This window comes from Rhea pennata, chromosome 1, assembly GCF_028389875.1.
Source record: "Rhea pennata isolate bPtePen1 chromosome 1, bPtePen1.pri, whole genome shotgun sequence".
NCBI classification, from domain to species: Eukaryota; Metazoa; Chordata; class Aves; order Rheiformes; family Rheidae; genus Rhea; species Rhea pennata.
In genome coordinates this window covers 93,952,109-93,962,274 of record NC_084663.1, presented here as the reverse complement: position 1 = coordinate 93,962,274, position 10,166 = coordinate 93,952,109, and positions in this window count along the sequence as shown.

Below are 10,166 nucleotides of genomic sequence, written 5' to 3'. Positions count from 1 at the left end.
AAATATAGAAAGCTTATGTAAGATAAAAACAAAAGTTGAATGTAGGTGAAGAATATTTGGGATATTCCCTGGATATATGTGGGGAACATTTCACAGCATTTGTCTTTATTGTTTTAATTGTGAACCACTAATTTAATAGCTGTACTCTGCTCATTGACATGCTATATGACTTAACAGTGTTTCATCTTAATCTTGGGCTCAGCAAGATCATTGGGGTCAGGCTGCTGTCAGATTATGTAAATTATCTTCAAAGTAAAAGACTGAAAGCAGACAGAATATTCAAGCTAAAGATGTGGTCCCATATTGAGTTCCTTTCCTTTCATATTCCTCATAATGTTGGTGCGAAGAATTTATGTTTGAAGATTTTTTTCTACTCTTTTGTCTGGCAATTAGCTAGCTCATGGACAAGAAGTCATAAAGCATTTTTGTAAGGTCTTCTAAATGTCTGAGTTGTTGACTTCTATCAAAGGTAGAGTCAACCTATCACTTCTGATTGTGAAGGAGATAATATTGGCTGTATAAGCCTAAAAAGGCCATTGACTACCTGCTTACATCTTTTCTCATATACAACTTATATCAATGTAGGTGGTCCTTTAATTGCGTTACATATCTTTTCCGTATCTGTCTGTGGCTTCATCAATTATTCAGAGATATTGGCCACATGTGAGTGTATTGATCACTTCAACTGATAGCTTTAGGAAAGCTATTCTTGGCAATAGGAAAAAATTTTCTTTGTTATCTTTGTTATCACAGTAAGAACTCCACCCTTGCACCAAGTACCATTGTGGCAAATAATAAATGAATATGTAACAGAACAAGTTTCTGTGTGGAGTATGCCTACAACATAAGTAAATAAGCTGAAAAGTCTGTATCAGATAGGAACCCAAACTTGTGTTCCACAGAAGAGCCCTCAAAATGACGATGTAGTGGTCACTTTGATGTCATGATATGCTGTAGGTCTGCCAGCCCATATAAACATCTATTTATTTAGGCTATAGACATTATATTTTTTACATATGGGATTTATAGAGAAATATTTCTAGATAAGAATGATAATTCCTCTGTGTGGCTTTCCTAAAATCATATTTAAACATGAAACATTAATAGCTCTTTGTAATAGCACAGTGTAGAGTGTTTAGAGGATGGCAGCCCTCTGAGCCCGTTTTTGCTTCACTTTGTGTGTCAGGATAGGCAGGCTGGTAGTGCACAGTTTTCTTTTCAGTGCATTTCTTTTATGGAGGCTTCTGTGATCAATGCTGACGTGAGCCAGCATTCACTGAACTTCCCCTGTGTTTCTTCTTGTGTGCCTTTATTGCCCTCATGCTCCAGAGGGGAATAGGAAAAAAAAAAAAAAAAAAAAAAAAAAAAAAGGAAAAGAACTCTCAGTGCTCATAAGACAAAGCAAAGGTTGTGAAGAGCTCAACCTTGGAGAAAACAAAGCTAGCCAACCACCTGTTTTGCACAATTAAAGAACTTGGGGTTCTCAGTTGTATTCATAACTTCTCTCTCAACTGATACTGATTTAGAGATTAAATTAATATATTAATCTATGGAACAATTACAAAAAGGTACATATTAATATTTGTAAGGATGAGAAGTGTTAAATAAAAAAGGAGAAATGTCATTATTAAGACTTTAATCCAACAAGCTGAAAATTTTGAATAAACAAAAAGAACCTGAGTAATAATTAGCAAGAGCAGAGAGCAGAGCGAGAGAGAACTATTATCCTTGTTTTACAGCTGCAATACCGATAGATACAACTCACTTTGAGACTACCTACAGAGTTTCTTACAGGGCTAGGAATGAAACACCCATTGCCTTTTGAAAGTGCAGAGGACTGAAAATTCTTGCCTGTAGTTTTAGGAATGGCTGGAATTGCTACACAACACTAAAAGTTATTGATACAAACCTATGAACAAGGGAACTCCTGGAGAGCTGGCTCCATGCACTTAGTTTTATCTTTTGTTTTTTCCCTTGAATATCCTATTCTATATAATCATGTGCTTTTTTTGTTGTTGTTTTGTTTTGTTAAGGTTAATCTGTGGTGTAACCAGTGTATATTGCATATTTTATTAGCTTATTTACAACTGTGTTGTCACTGGCCTTGTTATGTAGCTGTGAATAATTAGTTTGTGAAGTCTCCCCCTCTAATGGTTTGCTCTTCTGATGCTCATGGCCTCTTGGTATCAGAGAGGGCAGAGGTTTTGAAGGAAATGGTAACATCTTTTATTAGACTAATTGAAATATTCAGAATATAGAAAGAATGTCAGGGTCATGAGAGGCTTAGCTGAAGGAGGAATTGATGTAACCCACCTTCATTCTCTTAGGGACCAAAGTGAAAAACACTAAATACTGACAAAATATACAAAATAGAGAAGTGATCCTGTACAGAATCCCTTCTTTTCCACATTCTTTCCAATTTTATTGTGAGAAGTGGATATTTGGAAAGTGCTTCCCCCTTTCTATCCATAAATAGCTACTTCATGAACATGTGGTCCCAAGGCATTTTTGTAAGGCCTTCTGACTGGCCAAAGACTTCTGCGTGTGAGTCCGCGGTGGCTCAGTTCCCATACCAAGAGCCAAAAGAAGGTGTAAACGGAGTGAGAGGACAAACAACCTGAATTTACAAATCCTGCTGGTTACACCCAGCTGATGTTGCCTTTCTGAAAGCACTGTCCTCCTCCAGCCCCTCGATGTGTGAGTTAAGCCAACGTTGTCTCCAAGGACCAAAACTTGGAGTGATGGGGTGTCAGTTAATGATTTATAAGAGGGCTGCGAGACCTATGTAGGCTATGAGCTAGACCAAGGAGTATTTAAGCTGATATCATTTACTGGAAGTATTGAGGGGAAAGAAATGTATCCTAATAAATTAAACAGTGCCAGAAGTTGTTCCTAGGTGCTGAGTATCGTTTTATTTATACTATTCAACTGTTGCAGTGGTCACTGGCCTGTTTTTAGCCCTGGTCAGCTCACACCCTCCCAAACAAGTCCCCTGCATAACTTGAAAGCTAGCAAGGACCCAGAGCCACCCTCTGGGGGAATTTGCAGTCAGTCGTCCTGTTTTGGACTCTTAGGAAAGTTTGGTATTAGTTAGAGCATTTTTGGTCTTTTTTGGTTCTGACAAGAAAATTTAGTTGGTCCCAATGGTACTTGCTTTTTAGAACAGGTAATCTTCTCCATCAAGTATACAAGGGAGGTATCATCATCTGTATGAGGAGGAAGTACCTTTAGTAGTGTTTGGTTTTGTTTGCTATTATGTACTAGTTCTCCACCTGGAAAGTGTTTGTGGTCGTTATCTTGTTTTGTATTTGAAAAAAAACTGTGGTTGAATGAGAATGGAGGTGGAGAAATGGGTCTTTCTGTGAAACTTCGAAAAATCAAAACATTTACTTCTGAAACTCTGTCATCATTCCTGAAAGGAGTTTTGTTATGGCTGCTTCTGCTCTGCTAGTCAGTGGCTTCTGGTTTGGGGCCACATTTGGGTCTTGAACTACAGGAAGCCTCGACGCTTCCCCTCCCCGAAGGCATAGGCTGTCTGATGGCTCAGGGCAGTCACCTGCCTTCGGGGCGTCACACGTGGTGATATCTGCTACAAAAGAAGCTTGCGAGCACTCAGACATTTTTATGTATAGTGTTCTGGTCAAAACTCTGTATTTCCAATCTTCCTAGGCCCTTGCAGCCTCTAAAGAAAGCTCAGCTCCACAGCTTTATCCCCCTTCACTCAGCACTGAAAACGCCCTGCAGAGCAGGAGATGTCCCCATCTGAGGCACGTATGGGTAGGGAAACTGAGGCGCGTTGTCTGATCCAGGGTGAACAGCACAGCTTGGGAATGGAGCCCCGATCCTGTGCGTGCCAGCTAAGCGCACGGGGATAGGTGACTTAGAGGTGACAGGCTGCGGCTGCAGACAGCCAGGCCTCCCCGCTCAGCGGTGACTAACGTTCCTGAAGAGCCTGCCCGGGCTTTCCTCAGTCATGATTTACTGCATGTGAGGGTCTTTATATACGGTTTTCTATGCCAGCAGCAGTAATTTTAAACTGTATTATTTAAAAGCCTCTCCTTGATTGAAATAAGCACTATTCCTAAATATTTTGCTGGAATAACATCGAGATGTGTCATTTCTTTTGGAAAAGTTGAGCAGCTTAGTGCTAGAAGACCTCACTAGAATATGAAACAGATCTGTTTAAAAAGAAAAAAAGATCAAAATCAGAACCGAACTTTCAGTTCCTTCCTATGCTGGAACAATAGAGCAGAGGCTGCTGCTGCATCACCCAGCTTCCCTGCCTGCAGTGGTTTTGCTTCCCTGCCTTCAGGAGCTAGGTACCTCCCCTCCTAACGCAGCAAAGCTAAATTTAGCCCCTGCAGAGTGCACATTTCCTATATTTAGTGTTCTGAAAGTCAGATTTCAGCAAGTAACTGGCTAAACCATTAGGTGTTCTGCAGTCCCAGAGACAGGAATAGAAGCCCAGCTAAGTGCCTCCTTGGGTTTTTCCCCCTCTGGGCAGGTAGCAATGACAATGAAAGGGTCTGTGCAAGGCTGGACTTCTCTTCTTCTTTTTATTTTTTAATACATATTACAGTAGTTACCTTGGGATTCCTGAGAGCTGCGGAGCCCAGTGCTACAGGGAGGAGACACTCGGAGGTGTGTGGAGGTGCACTGCCCAAAGCGGTGGCTCTGGCAGGCTGCTGCAGCATCCCCAGCAGCACAGCCCACTGCAGCTGTTTTTTTACCATTTTGCTGCACAGCCGCATATTGGTATGTGTGTAATATATAGAAAGAGATGCATATCCTTATATACAGAAAGGGCCTGATTCATATTTACCCAAAGCCTGCTTAATATCAGCCTGGCAAGATTTGTAAAGGTAAGATAATATTGTTTGTCAAGCACGGTGATGCACTGGGGAGAGAAACAGGCAAACTTCTGGGTGCGCTGCGGGTCCTGCATCAGTATGGGTGACACAGGCCGGAGGTACCCTCAGAGGTGGAAAAGAGTTGTGGTTTTTGCTCAGTTGACACCGACTGTTTAGACGGGCGCAGTGGCATGGCGGCCCCCGACAGCGGTGCGTACCCACGCTGCGCGGCTCTGTGCCGGACCCAGACCTGAGCGTGGGGTGCACCGCTAGAGGGCTCACGGACTTGTGGAAAGGGATGTGACTTACTGCGTCTACACAACAGGCTTCCGTTCAAATTGTAAGATATGCCGGCATTAAACCCCTTTTACGCTACTGGTGGAGGTTAACAGAGACGATGTAAATGGGGATTCAACGATTCATAGATCATTTCTGCCTGCCTCTTGCGTCACGAGAGACATAGGATTTTAATTCCTGAGTGAATCAGAAGGCAGCAGATCGATTTGGCTGAACAAATCACTGTTTGTTTCTTCGTTCAAGTCTCTGGAATCTGCACCTTGAACAAGATTGTAAGTAGGTTATCAAGTTTCAGGATTATTGCCACCAAGGCCTAAATATTTCTTTTTCTCCCCCTTTTTTATCCCTTTTCTATTATTGAACATTGCACAAGGGGGGTTGCTATAGCATGAGCACCACTGGCAACTATGTCTTCTGACTTGTGTCATCCGAGGAGTTTTCACAGACAAAGTTGCAACGGAGGATCCATTTTTCCAATGCAGAATACCAGGTACTGACCTAGATAGGTGATTTGCCTTCTTTTCTAATACCTTAATTCCTAGTTTTTCCAAGCAGATAGGTTAGTTGCTATAGAGAAAATCATATTGTTACAAGCGGAGGAGCGTGACCTCAGGAAAGGATTGAGAACAAAGCAGCAATAGTGAAGAAAGAGAAGCAGAGCCTTCAAAACATCTTGTTTTCACAGATTCGCTGTGAGATGCCAGGAGTGTATTAAAACATTCAGGATGGTATTCAGATATTGGTAGTTTCCCATGTATGGGATAGTCCTTGGGAAGGGGAAAATGTTTCTAGGCATATGACAATGTCCTAGACTGGAGTGAGCCCTGTGTTCCCTTGGCTTCTGTTTCCTAACTGAGTTTCCATGCATGTAATGAGTTACCATTAATGGGTTTTGACCACTCCTTTGAGCTGGTATCCAGCAGCAGGGAGCTAGCAGGGAGTGAAAATCGAATATGTGTAGAAGCGGAGAGGAGGGAAGCAACTCTGAAAAGGACCAGATCCATGCAGCAAAGCAGAGCTAATTGCTGGGAAGAAGCAGCTCAGCACCTGTTGCTGTATATGGACCTGTGCAGAGGCAGGAGATGTTTGCCACATGCTGCGGCCGTGAGTGACTGGCACAAAGGCAAGTCCATGCTGTTTGAGCTCCAGTTTAACTTGTCTGGTACTCATAAAGCCCAGTCTGATTTCAGCATTTGTTCATACATGTGAACATTAGATGTATCTGCAAAAGTATATTTATTTTGACATCTCTTGGCCCAATGTTCTGAGTGATGTTTGATTAAAAAGGGGAAAGAAAGGACATTATTTTAGCTGGAGGCCCAACTACTAGAAAGTAGTGGAGATAGAAGGAGCTTCCTTGTTGAAAGTAATTAGAGAAGATGAAGTACTTTAAGTGAATGGTTCACTGCGCTTAGAGTTAATGCTGAATTTCACTGGTCTGGGAAAAAGTGCTGAAATGTTGCTGCTCAGATTTGAGTTAATGATTTTTTTTATGTGTTACTACATGACCCAACTCACATTGCCATGAAAAGAGATTAATTATAATCCAGCTAGTGTCCTGAGTACTCCAGGAAAAGATTCAGTAGAAAAAAAGCTGACCCTGTGATGTGTGTTCAGATAGCAGGTGAATGATTTAATATTATCTCGCTGTTAGATCCAAGACCCAAAGGAAATGGAGGCCTTGCAGAGCAGAAGGGTGCCCAAGAGCTAAGTGGTGCTACCCCACTAAAACGTAGTCCAAACAAATATGATAGAGAAACAAGGGAGGATTTAGCATTGAGCTAGATGGGATCTGAGAAGAGATAGCAACCTGTTATGATATGGGAGTGTGTGCCACTCTGGCAAAGATTAATGTTTCACAAGCAAAGTCCCTTAGACTCCGCTCCCAGTAAATGTGCACTTAAAGAAAGGTGATGGAAATAAGTATAATACAATTGCTTTTATAGCCGAGAAACTAGCGGCAGAATAACGCCGTGTAAGTTGCTATGGCCTGGCTACATGGCAATATCCAAATGAATGTCCGATAGCTCAGGTCCCAGTATCTGTACAGTGCTGTCAACACACTGCCTTGCCTCTGCAAATGTGGAGCCCCTCTGCACCAGGTTGGTGCAGCTGCAGGGCTGCTGGAGGGCACCCAGCTAGGCAGTAACACGCATCAGCCTTGGCCTAGGCATTAAACCTTTGCAGTTTCTCCATGTCTTGCTGCACCAAGGCAGTGTTGAAAGCCAGCTGTGTGCAACCAGACTGCCAACGATTCAAATGAGGCCAGGATTTCAGCCTGGAGAGCTATTCGGTGTTGTCATCCTCCTTGGGGCCATAGCCGGCAGGCTAATTAGCCAAGAGGTATGAAACCACGTGTGATTTTTCCCTTCACATTCCAAATTAACCTGCTAACTAGATACTGAGTACCAGTTTCCCTTCTTCTGTCTCTCAGGTGCTTATTTCTGTTGCCAAAAAGTCTCCCTCCCTGGCAGGCAACATGGGAAAGGACGGCAGCCCTCTCTCTGTCCCCAGATGGTCACTGCCATCTCCTCCTCAGCCACCAACTGCTGAATGTGAAAAGATTCATGATATGAGTGTGGACATAGTGAGAGGCTGAGAAATTCCCTGGCTTGTAGTACTGTCCTCAGCTCGACCTTCCTCTTCATCTATATTTTCATTTACCACTCAGGGTGGAGGAGTGAGGCCGTGAGTCATCCTGGGGGCTGATGACTCATATTTTCAGTCAGAGCCTTAAGTATACTGAGCTGTGCTGAGGCTTTCTTGAGAATATGCCCAGCCTTTTATGCCCGGAAGCTCAGTTGCAGGAGGGGACTCTGCATTTGGGGTATGTGCATGGGTTTTCCTCACAGTGATTTCTAGCCCCGCATCGTTTTTTCTCTCTATTTCATCGTTTCCTCCCTTGCCAGTAGCTTTTCTCTCCCCCGTAATCCACCTCCGTGCTCTCCGGCTCCCCAGTGAACCAATTTTCCATACATGCTAACATTTTCCTTTCATATCCCATATTCTTCTGCTGCTCAGAGAGAACCCCCAAGTATTAACTGTCTGTATAAGATACAGCTCCATCAAGGCTTGGAGAGCCTGTCTATGTGCTTGAGATTGAGCTAAGAAATACTTACCGCATTCTTCTGAGCGCTCGGTTGCTGAAGTGTGTGCGCTGCTATATGTCATCCCTTGCAGCTGGTGTCACCATGGGTTAAATGGGCTGCTTTCCAACTGCACATTTGTGATTCTTAAAATACCCGTCTGGTCCCCAACTGAGGTTTGCATAGCATCATCGTGACTGGCTGAAGCAGCTGCTAGGCCCAAGAATGACTTGTCTTCTTCTCCTGTTCAAGTTTCACCTTCATGACGGACTACTGTACCAAGGAGCCATGTGCTTGGGATCTCAAAGAAGAGTGGTGGCCAGGAGACTGGCCCATGGCTGAGTGGGGTCTACTCTGGGAGGAGGCAATAGGCGGCGATCTCGAGGTGGCTATTGGGGAGCTGCAGGAAGGATCCTGCTTGAAGTTAAAGCCAGGACTGACACTGAAAGGGGATCTAAATGACAAGGGCGGATGGGAGCTGCAGTATGATGGAGAAACTGGAAAAGAGGGCAGGATTGGAGGGGAGCAAAACAGTAATCAAAGTAATCTCACCTCTTTTGAACTGAAGAGTAGTGTGACATTCAAAGGCACCAAACAAAAAAGGCACTATTTGTATCAAACGGTGCATGGCTGATGTATTGGCAGTGCTTCATTATCACTCTGCATAGCTTTTAATTGAGGTTACCTAAAAACAATAAGGAACAAAAGTGTTTCACCATGACTGAATTCTAACCATTGCATGGGAAAATTGGTAGAATAATAATATATATGATGAAGAAGAATGGAAAAAACAAATTATGTTTTCCTCAGTCATTTCAGTTTCTCTTTAATTTGTAGAATTTTTAAGTAACACACACAATAGCAAGTGATGCAAACAAGTTATGGCTTATTTCTGTCATTTTTTCTTTAATTTCTTTGCTCTTCCTCAAATTAAAAATAAAAAGAGACAAAGGAGGAAGGAAAGTGAAAAAAACAGTTTGGGATTCTTCATTGAAAAAAACCTTTAAATTTTCAGTGTTACTAAAATTTTTCTTTATAATTTTCATCTTCGAAAAATGCCAGTGTTTCTCCATTTGTTGGAGAAAAAAACAAAACCAGCATGAACTGAAACTTTCAACCAGTCTTTGCTTGCCAGAATAAAAAATGGCTCCTGATCTCTGCATCTATCTTTGCTTCCAGAGATTTAAAGATGCAGTAGACATAAAAAAAAAAAAAAAAGGCAAAATAATTACACTGTGCGTACAAACTGCAGTGCATCTCACATTTTATGTGATAGGTTGAAAAACTTGTATTTGATCTGAGCCAGCTCATGCATTGATAATAAATATAGGAGTTGTTAACAGGCTATCAAGGAAGTGAAGGCATTCTGCACCCTTTTCTAATCTTGAAGTTTAAAATAAAATCAGGAAGCACATATATAAAAAAATTCTCAGATCAAAGTATACCTAGAAAAAAAGATCTGCTGGAATCAAATAGCTTCCAAAATCTCTGGATACTTGCAGTGTTACTGGAGCCAGACTCCCTGGAAGCTGCCAGCCGCGTTGTGTGTCTTTTGGCACCCCTGCAACATACATAAATAGCTGGAGACCTTTCTGCAGCCAGGAACAAGTGAGATGAGAAAAGGCCCTGCTTCTAAATTTGAAAAGAAAGCTGTAAACAACAGGCATGCTGACTGTAAATGTGCCAGGGGACTTCATGAGTCTGCCCTTTGGTCCTCTGTGCAGGCAAGGTCAGCTTCCCCTCTTTTTTTCTAACTAAACACAGACACTGCATGGGCACAGTCCAGGATTGCTCTTTCATGAAGACCGAATCCCAAGTAGAGAAGAGAAAACTCTTTTGCCAGCGTGATCCAAAGCCCCAAATTCGTATCTGGGCTTTAATAAGGCGTTGCTTGCCAGTTGTCCGAAGTGGCTGCTTTAACAGTAGATGGTCC